This window comes from Phalangium opilio, unplaced genomic scaffold (genome assembly GCF_054372755.1).
Source record: "Phalangium opilio isolate 3A_F unplaced genomic scaffold, DU_Popi_V2 ptg000390l_1, whole genome shotgun sequence".
Lineage (NCBI taxonomy): Eukaryota > Metazoa > Arthropoda > Arachnida > Opiliones > Phalangiidae > Phalangium > Phalangium opilio.
This window is the reverse complement of record NW_028324234.1, coordinates 8,741,163-8,765,969: the sequence shown is the minus strand read 5'-3', so window position 1 is coordinate 8,765,969 and position 24,807 is coordinate 8,741,163. Positions and strand designations below refer to the sequence as shown.

At 36.4% G+C, this 24,807-nt stretch overlaps 2 long non-coding RNA genes across 2 annotated transcripts in view; one reads left to right on the top strand and one right to left on the bottom strand.

Annotated features, from left to right (window-relative positions):
• Window positions 1-24,807, top strand: part of LOC149597066 (uncharacterized) — a 583,612-nt gene that overhangs the window by 19,483 nt on the left and 539,322 nt on the right. The window lies entirely within an intron of this gene.
• On the bottom strand, window positions 12,541-13,597 carry LOC149597070 (uncharacterized). The gene is made up of 2 exons (XR_016379377.1): window positions 13,387-13,597; window positions 12,541-13,195 (listed from the first exon to the last, which is right to left on the bottom strand). It is a non-coding gene; the product is annotated as an uncharacterized LOC149597070 (long non-coding RNA).

Sequence of the window (24,807 nt, the reverse complement as noted above, 5' to 3'; positions counted from 1 at the left end):
TTTTGTTAAGTGAAAAGTATCCCTATGTATGGCTGATACTCACTCATACGCTCAATTTTAGTTGAATAAGTGACTAATAAATTTAAAAATAGTAAGGAAAAAGTGACTAAATAAGGGCAAATTAAGCTATAAAATAAGGGCACTTTAATTGAAATGTTTTCAGACATGATCGATTTTCATAATTATTTTCAGTAGTAAAAGATATTTTAAAGGTCGGTGCCGTAATTAAGCCCAATCTATGGGCTTAGATATTTCCAGTCAAAGGAAAGGTCCACTCATAAAATTTCTACGGCGAAATTGAATTAAACCATTTTGGAGCACAGCTCAGAATGCAAAGTAATTGATGTCGTTTTAAATCGAAACTAAAACATTCATTTGAATTGGATTGATTATAAACATTAAGTTAAATATTTGATGAGCGAGCGAAGCGAGCTCCACAATTTTTTAGGTTTGATCAACTGTAATCTCGCTGTTTTTGCGTTTAAACCGTCATACAGTCAAATATATTACGTTTAACCTTGTGGTCGAGAAGATAAATAACACCGAAAGACTCAAAAATCCAAAAAAGTGACAAATAGTAACTAATTTTTGGAAAAGTGACTTTTAGTAACCGAATTTGAAAAAAGTGACTTAGTATCAGCCCTGCCTATGTCTTTGAATAGGCTTTTCTAGATTTAGACTCGGAAAATCTATTTATCGTCTCCTCCTAACTAATTTGGTGTAATAAATTGGTCTCGATAGCTAATATACCTATTTAAAAACGAAATACAGTCCCGTAATCATTCAAAACTAACGTCATGTTTTCGAGTTTTTCGAAAATTTAATAAAACAATCGCTCAGATTTGGGTATCACCAGACATCTTGGGCGCCCCTATTTTGCTGGCGCCCGGGGGCAGGTGCCCCCTCTGCTCCCCCCTTAATCCGGCCCTGGGCGCCCCCTCCCTTGGCCCCATAATTTATAAAAACCAGCTAAAAATTTTAACAATTTTGTTTTTATTAGAAATATAGGGAGCTAACAGTTCTGACCCTGAAACGTCACACCCTTCTATCTCTTACTGGAGTTTCATCCCTCCTAACGGTTGGAAACAGTATTCTACGCGCAAAAATGCCAACCAGAGGGCGGCTGCGTGACGTCAGACTATCTCTTCCCCCTAGCCAGCTGTTAGCTCCCTATTGTAATTTTGTTAAGTGAAAAGTATCCCTATGTATGGCTGATACTCACTCATACGCTCAATTTTAGTTGAATAAGTGACTAATAAATTTAAAAATAGTAAGGAAAAAGTGACTAAATAAGGGCAAATTAAGCTATAAAATAAGGGCACTTTAAATGAAATGTTTTCAGACATGATCGATTTTCATAATTATTTTCAGTAGTAAAAGATATTTTAAAGGTCGGTGCCGTAATTAAGCCCAATCTATGGGCTTAGATATTTCCAGTCAAAGGAAAGGTCCACTCATAAAATTCCTACGGCGAAATTGAATTAAACCATTTTGGAGCACAGCTCAGAATGCAAAGTAATTGATGTCGTTTTAAATCAAAACTAAAACATTCATTTGAATTGGATTGATTATAAACATTAAGTTAAATATTTGATGAGCGAGCGAAGCGAGCTCCACAATTTTTTAGGTTTGATCAACTGTAATCTCGCTGTTTTTGCGTTTAAACCGTCATACAGTCAAATATATTACGTTTAACCTTGTGGTCGAGAAGATAAATAACACCGAAAGACTCAAAAATCCAAAAAAGTGACAAATAGTAACTAATTTTTGGAAAAGTGACTTTTAGTAACCGAATTTGAAAAAAGTGACTTAGTATCAGCCCTGCCTATGTCTTTGAATAGGCTTTTCTAGATTTAGACTCGGAAAATCTATTTATCGTCTCCTCCTAACTAATTTGGTGTAATAAATTGGTCTCGATAGCTAATATACCTATTTAAAAACGAAATACAGTCCCGTAATCATTCAAAACTAACGTCATGTTTTTGAGTTTTTCGAAAATTTAATAAAACAATCGCTCAGATTTGGGTATCACCAGACATCTTGGGCGCCCCTATTTTGCTGGCGCCCGGGGGCAGGTGCCCCCTCTGCCCCCCCCCCCTTAATCCGGCCCTGACCGACTTAAAATACAACTATCAGCTAACACTATTTTATTGTTCTCACGGCCAACTGCAAAGCGGAGTTGGCAACTGAAGTTGGATAAGAGTCGGAATTTAGTCGTAACTACCGACTAGACCATAAACCGACGAATCTACCTCGCACCGACTCGAACGCGGAACACTCGTGTTACTGGGGTAACTTTAAAAATAGTTAAATCGTTTAAAAAAAAGTTGTTCCTATTATCTTTCGAAACTTTGCTAATATTGACGTTTAAAGTGAAGGGTACCCCTCTTGCCCGCTTTTTTCAAATTTTGGGGTATATATACGATTCGTTTCCATTATAATAATAGATAAAAACGCATTCGCGTGAACCAATGGTGGAAGCCCTGCCATTGGGAGGCTAGACGTTTCTCGTAACCCTAGCCGATCGCCGCGTATATCTTGAAACCAATAATAGATAAAAACGCATTCGCGTGAACCTATGGTGGAAGCCGTGCCATTGGGAGGCTAGACGTTTCTCGTAACCCTAGCCGATCGCCGCGTATATCTTGAAACCAAACGATGACGAACAGGGCCAGATTAAGGGGGGGCAGAGGGGGCACCTGCTCCCGGGCGCCAGCAAAATAGGGGCGCCCAAGATGTCTGGTGATACCCAAATCTGAGCGATTGTTTTATTAAATTTTCGAAAAACTCAAAAACATGACGTTAGTTTTGAATGATTACGGGACTGTATTTCGTTTTTAAATAGGTATATTAGCTATCGAGACCAATTTATTACACCAAATTAGTTAGGAGGAGACGATAAATAGATTTTCCGAGTCTAAATCTAGAAAAGCCTATTCAAAGACATAGGCAGGGCTGATACTAAGTCACTTTTTTCAAATTCGGTTACTAAAAGTCACTTTTCCAAAAATTAGTTACTATTTGTCACTTTTTTGGATTTTTGAGTCTTTCGGTGTTATTTATCTTCTCGACCACAAGGTTAAACGTAATATATTTGACTGTATGACGGTTTAAACGCAAAAACAGCGAGATTACAGTTGATCAAACCTAAAAAATTGTGGAGCTCGCTTCGCTCGCTCATCAAATATTTAACTTAATGTTTATAATCAATCCAATTCAAATGAATGTTTTAGTTTCGATTTAAAACGACATCAATTACTTTGCATTCTGAGCTGTGCTCCAAAATGGTTTAATTCAATTTCGCCGTAGAAATTTTATGAGTGGACCTTTCCTTTGACTGGAAATATCTAAGCCCATAGATTGGGCTTAATTACGGCACCGACCTTTAAAATATCTTTTACTACTGAAAATAATTATGAAAATCGATCATGTCTGAAAACATTTCATTTAAAGTGCCCTTATTTTATAGCTTAATTTGCCCTTATTTAGTCACTTTTTCCTTACTATTTTTAAATTTATTAGTCACTTATTCAACTAAAATTGAGCGTATGAGTGAGTATCAGCCATACATAGGGATACTTTTCACTTAACAAAATTACAATAGGGAGCTAACAGCTGGCTAGGGGGAAGAGATAGTCTGACGTCACGCAGCCGCCCTCTGGTTGGCATTTTTGCGCGTAGAATACTGTTTCCAACCGTTAGGAGGGATGAAACTCCAGTAAGAGATAGAAGGGTGTGACGTTTCAGGGTCAGAACTGTTAGCTCCCTATATTTCTAATAAAAACAAAATTGTTAAAATTTTTAGCTGGTTTTTATAAATTATGGGGCCAAGGGAGGGGGCGCCCATCGAGCCACTGCCCCCGGGCGAAGATCTTCTTAATCCGGCCCTGTAAAACATGGTTGTTACAACGAAAGAGACATTCTCAGGTACATTTATTGAACGATTTACGAATCGATCCCGATGACTGGCGGTGTTATCTCCGAATGGACGAAACCATGTACACCCAATTACTACTTTTGATGACACCTATTATAAAACGTCAAGATACTTTGATGCGTCAAGCTATATCGCCGCATGAACGATTGCACTTTCTAGCTACCGGGCGATCAAACCGAGATTTACGATTTTCAACTGTCATGTCCCATCAATCTTTATCCGCTATTATCCCTGACACCTGTCGAGCCATCTATATGGTGTTGCGTAAGCAATACATGAAAGTAATACAAAGCTTCATGATTGTTTAACCAATATTTATTACATCCAATATACATAAATATACGTCTTGCGTATCTATTCACATGGGGTGAAAGTAGTTACATATGAAGCAATGTTTTCATGAGAAGGCACATTATCGTCAGGGTTATTGACAGTAATCTTGGTTGTGGTATCGTTGGGTAATTCCTGAATATGCCAGTTGGGTAGTAGGGTGTTGATTATGGTAGGCTGTGGAGGGGTGGGTAATGGTAAAGCGTCGCTACTTGGAATGCTGATGAAACAACTTCGCGACAGAGTTCCTAATTCCCCTTCATACAACGCGTCGTTAATGAGTTTTTCGACGTAAATACGCTGGACATTGGGCAAACGTCGCAACGTAGCAGCTACATTGCGCCCAAACGCGTCATGTTGGTCCTCATTTGTGATTTCGTTCAGCTTTTGCCCTACAGAAGCGTTAACACTGTCGATCTCTAGCCCCCTTTTCTTATTATTAAGACGTCTGGGTGGTGCCGACGAGCTATCATTGCTTGGAGTAGGAGGGAACACGTCCTGGTCTAGAGCCGACTGATCAGTTAGAGAACTGCTGTTTGAACATTGAGATGGCGGGCGGTGCTCTTGGTCTTGAGGAGAGCTGACTGACTCGATGGAGTTGTCACCCTAAAAATGATATTTTTATTTCGTAGGTGCCTACATCACAGGAAGAATGGAAAGAGGTAGCGCAAGACTTCGAAAGGAAGTGGAATTTTCCACATTGCCTGGGTGCTCTGGATAACAAGCATGTCAAGATTATTCCGCCACCAAAAAGCGGGTCCTACATTTATAATTATAAAAGGTTCCATAGCATGGTGTTGATGGCAGTGGTGCATGCGAATTATGAGTTCACAATCGTCGAATTTGGTGTAAATGGACGAATCTCAGACGGAGGTGTCATTGAGCACACAATATTCCATCGCAAATTAAACGATAATTCGTTACGCATTCCGGAACCGGAACAGCTACCTAATTCTAATACAGTCCTTCCTTACTCTTTCATAGGCTATGAAGCATTTGCGTTAACCCTTAATTTTTTAAAGCCCTTCAATAAAAGTAAAGGCGACGGGTCAGGGACGGTAAATGGTCGGATAACAGGCCGAAAGGTAACGGTTAAGAGTAGGCAAGGTTACCGTTTTTCTTGTTGGCTTAAGCAATCCCCAACACAAAAACGCATTGTGGGCCAAGTAGGACATTTAGACTCCAAAAAGGGTGGTGGGGCGACACTGTTGGCCAACTCATGCCCAACGGTTGCCCGCCCAACACTTATTTGCTACTAGTGTAGCATTGAACTTGTAATTGGAAAACAGGCTTTCAACAGCCGTGCCAATCAGTTGATTTGGCATGAGATGGTATCCTAGATACTTTGTTGTGAAATATTTCACCAGTCGTTTAAAATCGAACACCATAATTCGTAGAAGGTCCGAGGTCTTATAAAAATATTTGATGGTTAACTGTAAAAATTATTTTTTATTACCTGCCATGAAAGAAATTCCTTTGCAGGATAAATGCAATTAAATTTTGCATCCCCACCTAGAAAACAAAGAAATTTAATTACACCTTTAATATTAACATTGACGGTTAGCGCATACACAATTGAGAAAGACTTTTACTTACTTCTTAAATCAAGGAACCACTCTTTAAAGTATTCAAACCCATCTTCAATGTTCTACATAGCTAAGTCAATTGGCGAGTGGACTTTTAATTTTGATTGCATGCCATTCTCAAATATCCAACGGCCGTATTCTGCTGAAAATTATTCTCCTCCTACCTTTCCTAAGCTCGCTCATTGGTCAATCCGGATCAAACTTAAGGCTTTCCATTGGCAGTGGCGGTTATGACCACATTGAACTTAAGGGTTGTGATTGGATGTAGATAAGAGTTGATAAGAGGAAGAAAACGCATTCTAGTTCAGTTCAGTTTATTTTCTCGTGAACAATGAACTGTGGGTGTAAGGTCAATGGAATAACCTTTACACTAAATATTTAAGTGCTTTACGCCATCTAGTTTATGAACCTCAACTTCACCATACATGTTTCCCACGGGTTTGGGGACCTTGTTTCTTGTGTTTAATCACACTGACATAACATTGGAAAAGCTACCTATAAGGGTATTGAAATGTAAATTCCTGTATTTTTTCGTAGGTGTAATGCAATTAAATTTTATTAAAAATTACGTGTTTGACATCAACCCGAATGGGAACTATTTTTCACCTCTAATGTAGGAATTTCTCTTCATTTTCTTCTGTCACTAACAGGTTTGTTTTGAAAATTGAATTTGACTGGTAATGAATGGAAATGAATATAACAAGCCATTGGTACTGAAACGTATTTCTTTTTATGTAATCTTTACCTATACCTTTGGTTATATTTATACCGATATCATATATTTCCAGTGCTACAGATAGCTACCTACTAACAAAAACCACACAGGATAGACGATGTTGCTTTGTCTTAAGTATACGGCATTCGTTTATTAACTAGTCTGAACCAAATAAATTTCAATTATCATATTTTTTTAACATCAGTCTTCTTAGCAACTTACCGATTTAAGTTTTTTTTTTATGCAAACTTGAAAATTTGTCAAGCCAGCAACAATTAAAACTATGTCCGTCAAGGTGCTTACACGAAATCCCTTCAAAATAATTAATTTCATGATAAAATGTTTTCGGAAAATGTAATTGTTCTTGAAAAAGCGTAGATATGTAATTTTTTAAATAAATTTAGAGGGAATAGATCGATTAACAGTAAAATCAGTTGATTGAATTTAATATTGATTAAGGATGAAATGGATAAAAATAACTAAAAAAATTGCAATATCTGAAACTTCAGCCAATTGATAAACCTCACACATATCGTTTGTTTTTTCGGCCTTGGTCCAAACCAAGACGTTTTTTTTATAATATCTGTTACTTCAATCTTAATGTAATTAAATTTTGAATAATTATGTTTGCTATACCGTTATACATTTGGGGTTGATCTATTTCTAATTGCTTAAAGAAGTACTTAAGTATCGTTAATTACATTTAACTTATATCCAATAACATTGATTTCGATAAGCATATAATGTTGCACTTTATTTATGAAATGAGCTTAAAAACGACGGTATTTGAAATATGGAAGAAAAATATTTGTTTCGTACACTGTATACATATACAGTGGTGTCGAGATCAGACCAACAGCTTCCTTTATGTAGAACCCCCAGTACTGCCAACGGGTGATGTCATACTAAATTATACAGGGTGTAAATAAATGTTTAGAATTCATGTTTTATTGTATACAAGTGACAACGAATGACAAGGTACAAAAAGAATACCCCTGCAACAAAAATCAACTGCGGGGACAGTACGAATTTTAACTAGCTGGACGGTTTTTTGGATCGCCTGATTTGTGACTTTAGACCCTACCCTATAGTGCGAAATGTCCGCCCAGATAAGTGTCTTGCTATCCCAACGTTTACTACGGTTGATTGCAAAATGCACTTTACGGATGCAAAATCGGTAAGCGAATGGACAAGAAATTTGCAATCAAACGGTCAGGAAATCAGCTGGCGAATGGACTCAAAATTGGTAGTCTAGTGGACACGAAATTGGTAGTCTAGAGGACACGAAATTTGCAAGCAAACGGTTAGAAAATCGGCAAGCGGATGGACACGAAATCAACTGGCAAACGGTTATGAAATCGCAAGGTGAATAGACGCAAAATCGGCAAGCGGATGGACACGAAATTGACTGGCAAACGGTTATGAAATCGCAAGGTGAATAGACGCAAAATCGGCGACGTTGGAAACTCAAAAATAGAGCAGCCGGCAGATTGTTCCATTACAAGTCTAAATTTAGCACGCGCGAAGCTTAATATATCGTAACTTATGGACTGTCTGAATATAGTTCTGAAATAAGGAAGTCATAGAATTATTATGGGAGAGCCAGGGGAATGTCTCATTACAAGATATAACCAAGAAGTTATATCTAGTATCTCAGAGAGAAGGTATAAATTCGCCAGATTTCCAGCTTTATCTCCAGTCCAAACGTAGGGCCGGAGTTAATCCCCGTCTCTAAATTACAACCAGCATCTCATTGGTTCTTGAAAACTCACGTCAGCGCGACGACGCGAGTGACGAAAAGCACAGTCATATTTCCCGACTGAGGAAAGGCGAAATAGACCGGCGCCTCCTTTTACGTCCCCCCTTGTATTTTGAAAGGGGGACTGGGATTATGGCGCGCTAATACAAAGGCATCTTATACCTTCTCTCTGAGATACTGATATAACTTCTTGATATAACCAAGGAAGTCAGGGACTGAAATAAGGAATAAAATAAAAACAAATGATATCTAAAACATCTAATAACAATACTAATAATGGATATCACATACTGAAATGTAGAGAAGCCGGCGGACTGTCTCATGACGATCGTCATGAGACAGTCCGCCCGCTTCTCTAAATTAAGTCTCGCATTTTCAGTTTCAGTCTGGTTATGAGACAGTCCGCCGGCTTCTCTATTTTAAGTCTCACATTTTCAGTTTCAGTCTGGTTATGAGACAGTCCGCCGGCTTCTCTTTACTAAGTCTCGCATTTTCAGTTTCAGTCTGGTTATGAGACAGTCCGCCGGCTTCTCTATATTAAGTCTCGCACTTTCAGTTTTAGTCTGGTTATGAGACAGTCCGCCGGCTTCTCTTTATCAAGTCTCGAACTTTCAGTTTTAGTCTGGTTATGTGACAGTCCGCCGGCTACTTTGTATTAAGTGTTGTGCGTTCAAGTTATACTCTTGCATAGTTAAACGTGCGAGACTTAGAGAAGCCGGCAGACTGTCTCATAACAAGACTAATACTTGAATGAGCGAGACTTAATATAGAAAAGCTGGCGCACTGTCTCAAAACATGAGTATAACTAGAACGCGACACACTTAATACAGAGAAGTCAGCGGACTGTCTCATAACCAGACTAAAACTGAAAATGCGAGACTTGATATAGTAAAACCAGCGCAGTCTCATAAACAGACTAAAAATGAGAATGCGAGGCTTAATATAGAGAAGCCGGCGGACTGTCTCATAACCAGACTAAAACTGAAAAGGCGAGATTTGATATAGTAAAATCAGCGGACTGTCTCATAAACAGACTAAAACTGAAAATGCGAGGCTTAATATAGAGAAGCCAGCGGACTGTCTCATAACCAGAATAAAACTGAAAATGCGAGACGTAATGAAGTCGAGCCGGCGGACTGTCCCATATCAAGATTAAAACTTGATCTTGCCAGAGTTAAAATTGAGAAGCCAGCGGACTATCTCATAACCAGACTAAAACTGAAAATCCGAGACTTAATATAGTCAAGCCGGCGGAATGTTTCAAAACAAGACTAAAACTTGGTCGCGCCTGATTTAATATAATCTCGAGTAAGAAAAACAGGCTAAATTTTGAGCATTCGGAAGACTGTCAACCGACTTATAAAATTAGTAATAATAATGGACTGTTTACATCATTGCTTTTCGGCTTGTGTTTACATGTATTATCAGTCCCGAGTTTTTAAGACACCTTGCAGACACACGGACTGTTAAAAGACTGTACTGTGGAGCCCATGTGCTACTGGGGTACTGGAGAATGCAACAAAATATTTTAAAGCACTGTCCTACGATTAGTCTTTGAACGTGGGCCTCAAATTGCAACCTCTTAACTGTTTGGTAAACACCTCAACGTAAATATTCGACGTTTCTACCATTGTGATCTAGGCACTCTTCCAGAGGACTGTCCGTGTCTTACATTACATTTGCAACCACTAAGCTCATGACGCATGGTAAGACTAATGGTATTGCCGTCTTAAGTACTTCTCGTCCGTTAAGGCTTGATGTAGGGGGATATGTTTATGCCCTTGTAAACTGGCACGAACAGTAGAATGGCTTAGTGCAACTTCATGTTCCACCACTCTACTACTAGCATGAGATTGGCTTCAAAACTATCTACGATGTCAAAGTCTCTATCCTCATTACAGACTATACAGTCTCTTCTACGTTCACGATCTTGCACTACCGAAATCACGAAGGTGTGATTACGTTACCGCGACCTTCACCCAAAATAAACGTGCTGTCCAATTTGCTAGGAAACGAGACTAACTACTGTAATTCTACTACTTAGCTCCTACACTGAAGACCCTGTATATCAAAAGGGACCGGAAGTACCTCAAAGTTGGGTTTTCAAAGATTGCCAGATTGAGCAGGTCATGGGATTTAAAGTGATGAAGGTGGCTTTAACGTTCAACAAGTGACACCGTGGTGTTTTTGGTGCTCCATTGTCCTCACCCGATAGGTCCAAACAATTACCATCCTGGTTTTTCGGCTCAGCGTTGCGGTATTGCCGGTTCCATTAGAAATACAAGGTCTGTAGTGTTACAATTGAAACAATACTCCTGTTAAAAAGGCACACATACTGTACCCCCTCCCCCCAAAAAACTTTTAAATTTCGCGCCTTTTCAATATGGGAAAACTGATTTTAAATGACAATTTTTTAAGTGTAAGAATTAAACAGGAAAATGGAGGCTGATTGAAAGATAAGTGTAATTTTAATTTGTTAGTTTAATTATAAGGTATCCATGAATTTACCAAAAACATTCGTGTTTTGCGTTAATTTCACATTAATTATACTTGATTAACTTTAATTTAACGGTTTATCTAGTGTGGACGGAATTATTTACCCTAATTGGAATGTTTTGTGCAGTTTAACATAATTGCCACAGTCATTATTTTACCCTAAACTTTTGAATTTCGCGCCAACATAGTAGTTTTAATCTTAATTAAACAGTTTATTTAAACGTTATTTGAGCTTTTAATTCAAAAAATGAACATTTTTTGGTTTAATTTCACGTTAATTATATTTAATAGATTTAAAATTAACGTAGGATTGTGTTTCGGCAGTGTACATTTAGGTTATAAATGACTTTCAATATATACTTAACCTTAATTGCAATTTTTAGTGGGTTTTGAATCTTATTTTACCTTAAACTTTCGAATTTCGCGCCTATTAATGTACTTCAAAGATAATTTAAATTAACTAAGTATGAGATAGAAAACATGGGGCTATACTAACAGCTTGTGCAGTTTTAATCTTAATTAAGTATTTTATTTCAAAGTTACTCGAGTTCCTATCCAAATATGTATATTTAATGTTTAAATTCACGTTAATTATACTTAATTAAGTTGAAATTAATGAAGGATTGAGGTTTGGCAGTGTTGATTTAGCTTATAATATGAGTTTCAAATCACCTTAACTGTAAAGTTTAGAAGAGTTTTTCATTCTTGCCCACACAATGTGTTAAATTTTTATCATACCACGTGCTAAATTTGCGGTAACATAAAGATCTTCTATAACATATGTTAATAAATGATGTGATTCTATAGTTTAGCAACTTTGGCTTCAATAACAGTAATTAAATTAAATACCTAAACAATTCATAGCAATTTAGACAAATAAACAAACGGCAATGTGAACTGTGGAGATAGCGAACAACGTAACCCTCCGTTGCTGACGCGGTTACGTTGGAAAAATTTGCGCTGATGTAAACATGGAAATTATTTGACTAATTAAATTACATAACGACACTGTCCTCCTGGATTAATTAGCACCACTGTTACTTACATTTATGAATCAACAAAATCCACTGTTGGTAACAAATAGTTAAACTGCGCCAACGTAAACACCACGACTCTTTTAACTGCCGTAGGGAAAACATACTAAACTTTTTGTCATCTTACCAGTAGTATTTTGAAGTTTTCGATCTTTTCACAGGGTGAAAAGCACTATCTTTATTTCAACACGTTAATAATTTGAATAGGTATGCCATTTATTACATCAAATTGGAATCGCACACGGTAAATACAGCATAAAAAACCTAGGGTTAACCCGGTTAGGCTATGTTTCTAGCATAAAATTGAGCAGACTATATTCAGGATTCCAAAACAAATGAGAGCCGGAAATCAGCCTTTTTATTAATGCCTACGAGATAGATAGAAAGCCTGAGCACGGTCCCCTTTGAGCTGGGGAAAGATAGGGGATCTGGCCTGCTTGTTTTTGCGCGTTTCTGGCCTCAGGTGGCGCTTCTATGTGACACTTTTCTTTTTAAATATTTCGTTTCCCGCCAAAAATGTTAGAACGAAAAAAAAATCTTTCGAAATTATTACACAAAAATGTTTTTCATAACAATTTTTAATTTTTAAATAAATTCTTAAGTTGAATAAAGAAACTTACCGAAACTCGTGACAAATTGTGGTAAATTATTAGAAGTTAGGTAAAAAAAGACATTTTTACCAGTTTACAAATTTTAATTAAAAACATTTTTATTAATTCAAGAAGTTTAATTAAAACATGTTTTAATTTTTTTATTTAATTTTGAGCTTCTCATAATCACAACAATGTTAAAACATTTTTAATCCTTAAGGTGTATGAACTAAATTAACGAAACTTTGGACTATTGCTTTTAATTATTCTTACAAATTAGGTATAAAAAAGCATATTTTTACCAAATTACTAATTTTGAGTGAATTAAAACTAACAAATACTTAATATACTGACCAAAAATATTACTAATTGCTCAAATGTATTGCAAATTGACTTAGAAAGAACGAAAAATTTCACCCAAATTACTCAGTTTGAGGAAACGAATCACATTGTTTGAGTTAAATAAATCACATTGTCTGAGGTAAATAAATCACATAGTTTTAGGTATACAAACCAAATATAATTAAAGTCTTAACATAAAAAATCATGTATGTCTAAAGTTTGAAGACTTTCCCTTATAGCTCGGAAAAGAGTGAAAACTAACATTTTCATTTTCGTGACTTTCGTCTAGTCCTCTCTTTTTCTTCTTTCGATTACATTCATTGCAAGCTGGCACGATGCATTTGACCATTTTTAACTAATATATTTTAATAATATTACAGATCTAAGAAATTTGCAGGGAATTACACTGAAATAAGAAATAAATTAGCATCAGCCTCTGATAATTTAAATTGCTAGGCCTTGGCTATAATAAAGTTGTCAAAGCCAAACAACTACAAAACCACTTAATAACACGTTTAATGAAATCGTGATTAAAATTATAGTTATTTTAAAGATGTTCGATATTATTTATACAATTTGTAATTTTCTTTAGCTTACCTATAATTTCGAGCCAACACAACTCATCTCGTGATTTTCGTCCGTGCCCCGCTGAAGCAGACGATGGAGAGTCCGTTATGCCGCGAAAATATTTCAAATATAAAAAAGTGACACTTCAGAGCGCCTCTGTTGGCCAAAGCGGGCGAATTAAAATATCAGAAAATATATATTTTATGAGCAGGGTGCTCAGGCTTTCTATCTATCTCGTAGGCATTGTATGAGAATATAATTACATAGAGTAGCTAAAATACGGTAATGGCAGCCCTCTGCCTTCGACTGTATTAAGCTCTATGGGTAAATAACGTGGTGTGCCATTAGTCTATACAACTTAAGCCTTGGCAGTAAAGAACGTCGAAAAACTTACTTCAAAAGATATAAAAACCTCTATTAACTGTAATTATTTACCTGAATTAATTTTTTAGACGAAAATTCGACCTGATTTCAAAGTATTTGTTCTTAAGGGTGTTATAGATAATTAGCAAATCCAATCAAAGGTGTTCAAGCTCGGACAAAATACCTAAGTAATTAATTCTAGTTGCCTTACTGTCGTCTGCTATGAAATTACGAATTTTCCACATAAAAGCAAACGTTTGAAATATATCAACGTACCTTGTTAGCAAGCAAAAAGATAGGCCGTTTTAGTTATCAACGAGAACGAAAATGGAGAAATAAGTTTAAACGTGCTAGGAGGTTAGGCTGACTTCTGACCCAAAAGTAATTTTTTGACGTACTATCTTAATTAGTTAAATTACAATAATTAGAATTCATTAATTAAAAAAACAGGTAAGTTTCTCATTTAAGAAATGCTTGTTAATTTAGAAGCATTCCGAAAACTAACTTCGCTATAGAGTTTCCGTATGGCCTGCCACAATTTCCTTAAAAAACCGAAAAAGTTTTAATGCTTTTTCTATGGGACGCTAACCCTAAAAACTGTGAATTTTCCTTTATCATTACGGAAGGGTGTCAAGTCATAATGGGTGGTGCCGACGAGCTATCATTGCTTGGAGTAGGAGGGAACACGTCCTGGTCTAGAGCCGACTGATCAGTAAGAGAACTGCTGTTTGAACATTGAGATGGCGGGCGGTGCTCTTGGTCTTGAGGAGAGCTGACTGACTCGATGGAGTTGTCACCCTAAAAATGATATTTTTATTTCGTTGGTGCCTACATCACAGGAAGAATGGAAAGAGGTAGCGCAAGACTTCGAAAGGAAGTGGAATTTTCCACATTGCCTGGGTGCTCTGGATAACAAGCATGTCAAGATTATTCCGCCACCAAAAAGCGGGTCCTACATTTATAATTATAAAAGGTTCCATAGCATGGTGTTGATGGCAGTGGTGAATGCGAATTATGAGTTCACAATCGTCGAATTTGGTGTAAATGGACGAATCTCAGACGGAGGTGTCATTGAGCACACAATATTCCATCGCAAATTAAACGATAATTCGTTACGCATTCCGGAACCGGAACAGCTACCTAATTCTAATACAGTCCTTCCTTACTCTTTCATAGGCTATGAAGCATTTGCGTTAACCCTTAATTTTTTAAAGCCCTTCAATAAAAGTAAAGGCGACGGGTCAGGGACGGTAAATGGTCGGATAACAGGCCGAAAGGTAACGGTTAAGAGTAGGCAAGGTTACCGTTTTTCTTGTTGGCTTAAGCAATCCCCAACACAAAAACGCATTGTGGGCCAAGTAGGACATTTAGACTCCAAAAAGGGTGGTGGGGCGACACTGTTGGCCAACTCATGCCCAACGGTTGCCCGCCCAACACTTATTTGCTACTAGTGTAGCATTGAACTTGTAATTGGAAAACAGGCTTTCAACAGCCGTGCCAATCAGTTTATTTGGCATGAGATGGTATCCTAGATACTTTGTTGTGAAATATTTCACCAGTCGTTTAAAATCGAACACCATAATTCGTAGAAGGTCCGAGGTCTTATAAAAATATTTGATGGTTAACTGTAAAAATTATTTTTTATTACCTGCCATGAAAGAAATTCCTTTGCAGGATAAATGCAATTAAATTTTGCATCCCCACCTAGAAAACAAAGAAATTTAATTACACCTTTAATATTAACATTGACGGTTAGCGCAGACACAATTGAGAAAGACTTTTACTTACTTCTTAAATCAAGGAACCACTCTTTAAAGTATTCAAACCCATCTTCAATGTTCTACATAGCTAAGTCAATTGGCGAGTGGACTTTTAATTTTGATTGCATGCCATTCTCAAATATCCAGCGGCCGTATTCTGCTGAAAATTATTCTCCTCCTACCTTTCCTAAGCTCGCTCATTGGTCAATCCGGATCAAACTTAAGGCTTTCCATTGGCAGTGGCGGTTATGACCACATTGAACTTAAGGGTTGTGATTGGATGTAGATAAGAGTTGATAAGAGGAAGAAAACGCATTCTAGTTCAGTTCAGTTTATTTTCTCGTGAACAATGAACTGTGGGTGTAAGGTCAATGCAATAACCTTTACACTAAATATTTAAGTGCTTTACGCCATCTAGTTTATGAACCTCAACTTCACCATGCATGTTTCCCACGGGTTTGGGGACCTTGTTTCTTGTGTTTAATCACACCGACATAACATTGGAAAAGCTACTTATAAGGGTATTGAAATGTAAATTCCTGTATTTTTTCGTAGGTGTAATGCAATTAAATTTTATTAAAAATTACGTGTTTGACATAAACCCGAATGGGAACTATTTTTCACCTCTAATGTAGGAATTTCTCTTCATTTTCTTCTGTCACTAACAGGTTTGTTTTGAAAATTGAATTTGACTGGTAATGAATGGAAATGAATATAACAAGCCATTGGTACTGAAACGTATTTCTTTTTATGTAATCTTTACCTATACCTTTGGTTATATTTATACCGATATCATATATTTCCAGTGCTACAGATAGCTACCTACTAACAAAAACCACACAGGATAGACGATGTTGCTTTGTCTTAAGTATACGGCATTCGTTTATTAACTAGTCTGAACCAAATAAATTTCAATTATCATATTTTTTTAACATCAGTCTTCTTAGCAACTTACCGATTTAAGTTTTTTTTTTATGCAAACTTGAAAATTTGTCAAGCCAGCAACAATTAAAACTATGTCCGTCAAGGTGCTTACACGAAATCCCTTCAAAATAATTAATTTCATGATAAAATGTTTTCGGAAAATGTAATTGTTCTTGAAAAAGCGTAGATATGTAATTTTTTAAATAAATTTAGAGGGAATAGATCGATTAACAGTAAAATCAGTTGATTGAATTTAATATTGATTAAGGATGAAATGGATAAAAATAACTAAAAAAATTGCAATATCTGAAACTTCAGCCAATTGATAAACCTCACACATATCGTTTGTTTTTTCGGCCTTGGTCCAAACCAAGACGTGTTTTTTATAATATCTGTTACTTCAGTCTTAATGTAATTAAATTTTGAATAATTATGTTTGCTATACCGTTATACATTTGGGGTTGATCTATTTCTAATTGCTTAAAGAAGTACTTAAGTATCGTTAATTACATTTAACATATATCCAATAACATTGATTTCGATAAGCATATAATGTTGCACTTTATTTATGAAATGAGCTTAAAAACGACGGTATTTGAAATATGGAAGAAAAATATTTGTTTCGTACACTGTATACATATACAGTGGTGTCGAGATCAGACCAACAGCTTCCTTTATGTAGAACCCCCAGTACTGCCAACGGGTGATGTCATACTAAATTATACAGGGTGTAAATAAATGTTTAGAATTCATGTTTTATTGTATACAAGTGACAACGAATGACAAGGTACAAAAAGAATACCCCTGCAACAAAAATCAACTGCGGGGACAGTACGAATTTTAACTAGCTGGACGGTTTTTTGGATCGCCTGATTTGTGACTTTAGACCCTACCCTATAGTGCGAAATGTCCGCCCAGATAAGTGTCTTGCTATCCCAACGTTTACTACGGTTGATTGCAAAATGCACTTTATGGATGCAAGATCGGTAAGCGAATGGACAAGAAATTTGCAATCAAACGGTCAGGAAATCAGCTGGCGAATGGACTCAAAATTGGTAGTCTAGTGGACACGAAATTGGTAGTCTAGAGGACACGAAATTTGCAAGCAAACGGTCAGAAAATCGGCAAGCGGATGGACACGAAATCAACTGGCAAACGGTTATGAAATCGCAAGGTGAATAGACGCAAAATCGGCAAGCGGATGAACACGAAATCAACTGGCAAACGGTTATGAAATCGCAAGGTGAATAGACGCAAAATCGGCTTGCGGATGGACAACATAACGGCTGGCTAATGGACACGATATTGGCTGGCGAATGGACACGATATCGGCTGGCGAATAGACACGATATCGGCTGGCGAATGGACACGATATCGGCTGGTAAATGGACGGTTCCAAACCATTCGATCTAAAAATTAATTCGGAGGCCCCATGCGACCGAACTCCCGCACTTTTGGCGACTTTCGTGCTTCAAATGACTGCACTTAACGAAAGTGTTCATTGCTATTTAATCTCCGATAATAATAGAGCAGCAAAGAGATATGTTTTAGAACGATTTGAAGGCTTATCTAAATATAAGGGAGGGATGAAATTAGCCATAATCCGTAACATTTTCTTTGATATTATTGTAAAATCATGCTTATAAAGATAAATTTATATTTAAATCTGGGTAAATTAACATGTTACAGTTAGTTGTTGAGATATAATGGATTTTTAAATAAATCTTTGCTTGTAGTTCAAATTTACATCAGCAGAATCGTGGAACTTTAGTGGAGAATAGGTTTCGTTATTATGTGGATTTTCTAAACCTTTATTTCAACCGAAATCCTACACTTTGGGCCGTTCACGTAGAGTGTGGGAGTCGTGATCACTTGACGAGCATGCCGCTATCCATTGGCATTAAAGGAAACCACACATTTCCATAAACCTTTATCATTTAAATAAAATAACAGAAGTTTAGAATGAAAAACGGAACAAATTGAAGAAGTCAAACATTGACATGATATAGATACAATTCAGATAAATTCCAACAAGCTCGACGACGTTGGAAACTCAAAAATAGAGCAGCTGGCAGATTGTTCCATTACAAGTCTAAATTTAGCACGCGCGAAGCTTAATATATTGTAACTTATGGACTGTCTGAATATAGTTCTGAAATAAGGAAATCATAGAATTATTATGGGAGAGCCAGGGGAATGTCTCATTACAAGATATAACCAAGAAGTTATATCTAGTATCTCAGAGAGAAGGTATAAATTCGCCAGATTTCCAGCTTTATCTCCAGTCCAAACGTAGGTCCGGAGTTAATCCCCGTCTCTAAATTACAACCAGCATCTCATTGGTTCTTGAAAACTCACGTCAGCGCGACGACGCGAGTGACGAAAAGCACAGTCATATTTCCCGACTGAGGAAAGGCGAAATAGCCCGGCGCCTCCTTTTACGTCCCCCCTTGTATTTTGAAAGGGGGACTGGGATTATGGCGCGCGAATACAAAGGCATCTTATACCTTCTCTCTGAGATACTGATATAACTTCTTGATATAACCAAGGAAGTCAGGGACTGAAATAAGGAATAAAATAAAAACAAATGATATCTAAAACATCTAATAACAATACTAATAATGGATATCACATACTGAAATGTAGAGAAGCCGGCGGACTGTCTCATGACGATCGTCATGAGACAGTCCGCCCGCTTCTCTAAATTAAGTCTCGCATTTTCAGTTTCAGTCTGGTTATGAGACAGTCCGCCGGCTTCTCTATTTTAAGTCTCGCATTTTCAGTTTCAGTCTGGTTATGAGACAGTTCGCCGGCTTCTCTATATTAAGTCTCGCACTTTCAGTTTTAGTCTGGTTATGAGACAGTCCGCCGGCTTCTCTTTATCAAGTCTCGAACTTTCAGTTTTAGTCTGGTTATGTGACAGTCCGCCGGCTACTTTGTATTAAGTGTTGTGCGTTCAAGTTATACTCTTGCATAGTTAAACGTGCGAGACTTAGAGAAGCCGGCAGACTGGGAAATGGGAAAACTGATTTTAAATGACAATTTTTTAAGTGTAAGAATTAAACAGGAAAATGGAGGCTGATTGAAAGATAAGTGTAATTTTAATTTGTTAGTTTAATTATAAGGTATCCATGAATTTACCAAAAACATTCGTGTTTTGCGTTAATTTCACATTAATTATACTTGATTAACTTTAATTTAACGGTTTATCTAGTGTGGACGGAATTATTTACCCTAATTGGAATGTTTTGTGCAGTTTAACATATTTGCCACAGTCATTAATTTACCCTAATCTTTTGAATTTCGCGCCAACATAGTAGTTTTAATCTTAATTAAACAGTTTATTTAAACGTTATTTGAGCTTTTAATTCAAAAAATGAATATTTTTTGGTTTAATTTCACGTTAATTATATTTAATAGATTTAAAATTAACGTAGGATTGTGTTTCGGCAGTGTACATTTAGGTTATAAATGACTTTCAATATATACTTAACCTTAATTGCAATTTTTAGTGGGTTTTGAATCTTATTTTACCTTAAACTTTCGAATTTCGCGCCTATTAATGTACTTTAAAGATAATTTAAATTAACTAAGTATGAGATAGAAAACATGGGGCTATACTAACAGCTTGTGCAGTTTTAATCTTAATTAAGTATTTTATTTCAAAGTTACTCGAGTTCTCATCCAAATATGTATATTTAATGTTTAAATTCACGTTAATTATACTTAATTAAGTTGAAATTAATGAAGCATTGAGGTTTGGCAGTGTTGATTTAGCTTATAATATGAGTTTCAAATCACCTTAATTGTAAAGTTTAGAAGAGTTTTTCATTCTTGCCAACACAATGTGTTAAATTTTTATCATACCACGTGCTAAATTTGCGGTAACATAAAGATCTTCTATAACATATGTTAATGAATGATGTGATTCTATAGTTTAGCAACTTTGGCTTCAATAACAGTAATTAAATTAAATACCTAAACAATTCATAGCAATTTAGACAAATAAACAAACGGCAATGTGAACTGTGGAGATAGCGAACAACGTAACCCTCCGTTGCTGACGCGGTTACGTTGGAAAAATTTGCGCTGATGTAAACATGGAAATTATTTGACTAATTAAATTACATAACGACACTGTCCTCCTGGATTAATAAGCACCACTGTTACTTATATTTATGAATCAACAAAATCCACTGTTGGTAACAAATAGTTAAACTGCGCCAACGTAAACACCACGACTCTTTTAACTGCCGTAGGGAAAACATACTAAACTTTTTGTCATCTTACCAGTAGTATTTTGAAGTTTTCGATCTTTTCACAGGGTGAAAAGCACTATCTTTATTTCAACACGTTAATAATTTGAATAGGTATGCCATTTATTACATCAAATTGGAATCGCACACGGTAAATACAGCATAAAAAACCTAGGGTTAACCCGGTTAGGCTATGTTTCTAGCATAAAATTGAGCAGACTATATTCAGGATTCCAAAACAAATGAGAGCCGGAAATCAGCCATTTTATTAATAAGAGGAAAGACACTATATGAGACTATAATTACATAGAGTAGCTAAAATACGGTAATGGCAGCCCTCTGCCTTCGACTGTATTAAGCTCTATGGGGAAATAACATGGTGTGCCATTAGTCTATACAACTTAAGCCTTGGCAGTAAAGAACGTCGAAAAACTTACTTCAAAAGATATAAAAACCTCTATTAACTGTAATTATTTACCTGAATTAATTTTTTAGACGAAAATTCGACCTGATTTCAAAGTATTTGTTCTTAAGGGTGTTATAGATAATTAGCAAATCCAATCAAAGGTGTTCAAGCTCGGACAAAATACCTAAGTAATTAATTCTAGTTGCCTTACTGTCGTCTGCTATGAAATTACGAATTTTCCACATAAAAGCAAACGTTTGAAATATATCAACGTAACTTGTTAGCAAGCAAAAAGATAGGCCGTTTTAGTTATCAACGAGAACGAAAATGGAGAAATAAGTTTAAACGCGCTAGGAGGTTAGGCTGACTTCTGACCCAAAAGTAATTTTTTGACGTACTATCTTAATTAGTTAAATTACAAAAATTAGAATTCATTAATTAAAAAAACAGGTAAGTTTCTCATTTAAGAAATGCTTGTTAATTTAGAAGCATTCCGAAAACTAACTTCGCTATAGTTTTTCCGTATGGCCTGCCACAATTTCCTTAAAAAACCGAAAAAGTTTTAATGCTTTTTCTATGGGACGCTAACCCTAAAAACTGTGAATTTTCCTTTATCATTACGGAAGGGTGTCAAGTCATATCTACAAGGGCCTACCGGCCCTGTAGAATTGTGCATAGCCAAGAAGCAAATTTCCGTGTAGATTGTATTTTCTGTCAGCAACGATTCAAAAATTATTCAACATATAGATGTCACATTTATATTCATCATCGCCAACATGTCAATGCATATTTCGATAGAAGAGCAGATGGTCCAGTTGCTGAATTTGAAGTGGCACCGCAGCCCAATGATTTCGATGTCAATGTAGATGAAATAGTTCCGGAAAATCAAGAATGTATTGAAGATCCAGTTAAACATTTAGAAAAAGTTCAGCGCAATGCTGCTTTAATGACATTGAAACTCCGAGAAAAACATTTGCTACCACATTCGGTTACGGAAGAAGTAATACAGGATGTTGGATACTTGATCCAAAATGTAGTTAATTATTGCGAAGTCACTAAAAACCGAAATGAAAATGAACAGCTTAATTCATTCAGCGAAACAGCGTCTTCTGTAACCAAAGTCATTACTAGCGATTATGCATTAAATAAATATTGCATGGAAAATCTAAATCATATTCAGCCTGTTGAACACACTCTTGGCAGAGAGCCCAGAAATGGAAAATCTTTCAAACAAAGTTATCAGTATGTTCCCGTGAAACAATTACTGGCAAAATTATGCGGCATGCCTGATTTTGCTGCAGAAATTATTAGGTACAAAAATGTTTCCTCTGAAAGACGCTTAAGTCACCCAAACATCATGTACGACTACGATGATGGAGAGAACTACCAGAGGAAGTTTGACAACAACGATGATCTAAGGCTGCATTTATACTCAGATGAACTTGAAATCGTGAATCCCCTTGGTTCCAAGAGAGGAATGCATAAAGTGACAGTGTTTTATTTCACGATAGGGAACATTTCTCCAAAATACCGAAGCAAACTTTCTCAAAACCAATTAGTGCTCGTATGCCGAGAGAGATTTCTGAAACTTTATGGAATTGAAAAGGTTTTGGAACCACTTCTAAGCGACCTCTTAAATTTGCAAACCGAAGGAATTACTGTTGGAAATGGGGATACAGTCAAGGCTCGCCTTGCAACAATATCAGCCGACAACCTAGCAGCCCACACACTTGGTGGCTTTAAAAGGTCTTTTGTAGCCGGCAGAATTTATCGTTTCTGCATGGCAACAAGGAATGACATTTCGGAAAAATTTCGCGAGGAATGTTTCATCCAAAGAACTGTTGCAGTCCACAACCAACATTTAGAGGCTGTGAAAGAAAACGATCAGAATAAAAGCATCTATGGTGTGGAAGGCGAGTCTGCTTTCTCTATCTTGCCAGGATTTAAAGTCACCGAAATGTTTCCAGCTGATGTAATGCATGATTTGCGCGAAGGCGTAAAGCCGCATTTTCATAAAAGCTAGAAGCGTGAAAAAAACGCGCGAGAGCGAGAAAATGTCGCTAGAACTCAATCTCGCTTCCAGCTTTGGTATTTTCATTTACGCTGGAAGCATATACTAGAAGCCAGAAAATGACAAACTAGAGCGAGAAAATGACGCTAGCTCCGATCTGTCTGAGACAGATATTTCTAGCGTCCCGCTTAGCGAGAAGCGAGATGTTGCTGCCACGTGATGCATTTTTAACGAATCATAAGGACATAAACAAAAAGGGGTTTCATTACGTGGTTTCTTCTGCATTTGAAAGCACGAGTTCTATGTCGGCATGATGGCGAGTAAGAAAAAGTTAAAGGGAGGGTGAAGTCGAAAATCAAGTGAATTTTTTATCGACTATTCTACTAATTATAAGACCTATCAGCATAGTGAAACATCCAATAAATAACACCGAATGATTTAAAAATTCAAATAAGTTTAAAATATCATTTATAATTTTAAATAAGTACCTTGTACCAAATGCGTAATGCCCTGCCTTTTTATTAACAAAATTCTCGTGGCACGCTCCATGTCAAATATTATTTCTCGCGAGATTTGATAAAATTTGCGCGCGGTGTAAAAATTGTGGCGCGAGATGTGGAGCGTGCTACGATTTGAAATTAAATTTCAATCTAGGCCTAATTGTAATTTTAAAATAATTCAGTGTTATTTCTTGGATGTTTTCTATGCAGATTGGTCTTATAATTAGGAGAGGAATAGATAAAAATCACATGATTTTCCACTTCATCATCCCTTAAAAGAAAAGGTTTAACACGAAAGAGAAATAAATGAAAAGATTTGAGGAGGAGACAATTATTAGTTTCATAATAATTACAGAAGGTTTATGGACAGAAAGTCGAAAGATTATAGAAATAGGGAGATCAACGAAACGTTGTGGGAGAAAGTTGCTTACCAAAATAATCAGACCTATAAATTTCGTGTTGGCCTACTGTTGTCGTTGTTTTTGACTTTTAATGTTACTTCAGAGGAGAGTGTTAAGAGCAATTGTAGTATTAACTACTTATAGTTTTTGACGGTAGAGGGCGCAAAGGTTAAAAACTTCAAGTTTACCTTCTTCAATGAAAACGCGTCTAATAGAGAGTATCAAAAATTCTCTGGATGTTTTTTCAATAATTATTGAAAAATGTATCAATCTCAATCTTGATTTAAAGGTATTACTTGAAATTTTTCCTAATTTTTGAAATTCGATTGTAATTTGCGTAGGCTTAGTTTAAAGTTTATTATTTACTTAGTTTCGCAGCGATATATTTGGAGAACGAAGTGTAACTGTTTCTAACACCCGCAATTTAGGACTAATTCGTGATGGTGTTGATCCTGTGTATGCAGTGTTTTATGAAAATGGGAAAACATTTCTGCATTTTTTGTTTATACCCGTTTGCATATTGGATTTGTCACCGTCTAATTATAACTTGGCAGTTGATCTTCAAAATACACTGAATATGATTAATGGAAAAAATTACGTTTACTGCCCAGGCATTGAATTTAATGGTACAGAACAAACACCAGTCTCCACAACGTTCCACAGCCAACCATTTACAAGACTTCAGTCTGACTCATGCCCAGTATGGTACACTAGCGACAGAATATTCACGAAGAGGGTAGTAAAGTGTGTCACTTGTAATAGAGGCTCAAATTCAATGGCAAAGACATTAAAGAGAAAGCTGGAAGAAACATCAACGAGAAGAGAAAAAA